This window comes from Otolemur garnettii, unplaced genomic scaffold, assembly GCF_000181295.1.
Source record: "Otolemur garnettii isolate 467f Iridium unplaced genomic scaffold, OtoGar3 scaffold00043, whole genome shotgun sequence".
Lineage (NCBI taxonomy): Eukaryota > Metazoa > Chordata > Mammalia > Primates > Galagidae > Otolemur > Otolemur garnettii.
In genome coordinates, this window is record NW_003852438.1 from 11,325,948 (window position 1) to 11,328,065 (window position 2,118).

The following is a 2,118-nucleotide window of genomic DNA, read 5'->3' on the forward strand; positions in this document are numbered from 1 at the left end:
CCTCTGCAGAAGACAGTGACTCCCCTAGAGTCCCCTCCCACATTCCAGCTACTATGATAAGGCTAATAAAAGCCTCTTGGCTCTGTGTGACAGGGAGCTGCCCTCTATCAGACTCCTCTCTGCTCTGTCCTCCCCATAAAACCTCCCTTTGATCTCAGGACTGGCCTCCTCTCCTCCTTCTGGACCATTACCCTGACTTTACCCTCGGACCCCTCATTAACATCTCCGAATGCCAGAGAATGGGCTCTGCAGTGGGATCTGGGAGGAGGTGTAGCAAGCCTGGCTTTAGTAGGACTCTGCTGCCAGCAATCGCCAGCTGTCCCTAGGGATTTCCATAGCTGCTTTCTCCTTTTAGGGAGTGGGATGGATAAAATTGATTCAAGTCATTTTGGGGTGAGTTCTTGAGTGCCCTGAGATATTTCCTGGCCCAAGTAAGTAATGAGTATTTGCACTAGTTGAAGTTTAGATCTGGAGGCTTTATGGCCTCTTCAACCAGAACCAGAGGGTCTGTAGGGCACCCAGTTCAGTTTGGGTACAAAGCACCAAGGTGGAGCCTTGGGTGAAGCTCACAGAATCCAAGTCTGCTTTAAGGATTTGAGAGAATATTGAAGGGGCCTAACAGTGTCCCCAGGGATGGAGTCCATGTTAATTGCCTCCCTCTGCAGGTAAATAGAGAAAAAAAGTGTGAGTAATTGAAATGAAAGCTGAGTGACCATGAACCTGGCTGCTCAGGAGGAACTGAGGGAAGGATAGTAGCTAGACTGGGGCAGGCAGGATGGTGGGGAACCATAGAGGGTTCACGGCTCTGAGATCCCGCACAAACTGGTGGATTCGCTTTCCATCTCCATGAAACTTTCCTTGTTCCTATTCTGTTAACAGTAAGGTTGAGGCATTACAGGGTGAAGTGATGAAAGTTCGTGCATTTGCTGTGAGAGGGATGTTACAGGTTCAATTCCTTGCTTTGCATCTCCCTCAGCTACCCAGCAATGGGAGAGGTTTGCTCCTTTTCCATGACAAAGTGTGATAGTTTTGAGGAAAAAGTGACAGTACAGAATCTGGCGAGGAGTCTGGACACAGTGGCTCATGCCTGTAATCCTGGCACTCTGGGAGGCTGAGGTGGGAGGATCACATGAATTCAGGTGTTCAAAATCAGCCTGAGCAAGAGCAAGAACCTGTCTCTTCTAAAAACTGAAAAATTAGCTGAGCTGCATGCACCTTTAGTCCCAGCTACTTGAGAAGCTGAGTCAGAAGGATCCCGTAAACTGGAGTCTGCAGTTGCTGTGAGCTAGGATAATGCCACGGCATGCTAGCCTGGGTGAGAACACGAGATGCTGTCTCCAAAAAAAAAAGAAAAAAATCTGGCTGGGGCAGTGAATGTTTTAGGGCAGTATATGAGGAGGCTGTAAAACACATTATTCAAGTCTATTGTAACCTATACTTTCAAGTCTCTGCTGATACAGCCTATTTTCTTACTCCATTGTGGACAGGGTACCTCTCCCTGAAGAACTTATGTTGCTCACTGTATGCAGGTAGAGACACATCAGCTTTCCCTTTCTGAAACTCTAATTTCCCTAATGTTTTTAACTCAAATAATCAATCAATAAGCCTATGTGGGATATTTTGGGATGGTGTGTCCTTCATGATTTCAACTGGCCATCCCAACAAAGACCACCACAGCAGTCCTGGAGAGGAGACTGGCCAGACTCCAGGGCCAAATCATTGAGCCCCTGTGTGCTCTGGTGGACATGAGTTCCCTGTGCAATGATCTCACGCATGAGAGAGAAATTTGGACCCCACTTCAGATGTAATTAATTAATAGAAATTTATTAGGAATTTAATACACCTGCAGGTGCACCTACAGGGGGCTGTTGTGGTAGGCCAACAAGCAGCCACGAATGGCATATTCGAAGGGTTTATATACTGTTATCTTTGCTGAAGTAAGCACAGCTCAGCAGCTCGGTGGTCACAAGGTAAAAGTACATGTATTAGCTCCTAACAACTCAGCACAACTCAACAGTTACAAGGCAGGGGTACATAAAGGGTTACACAACTCAGGGTGGGGGAACATGCTGACTTAACTAAACAAATCACATTAAGGGTTACAAAATTCAAAACACG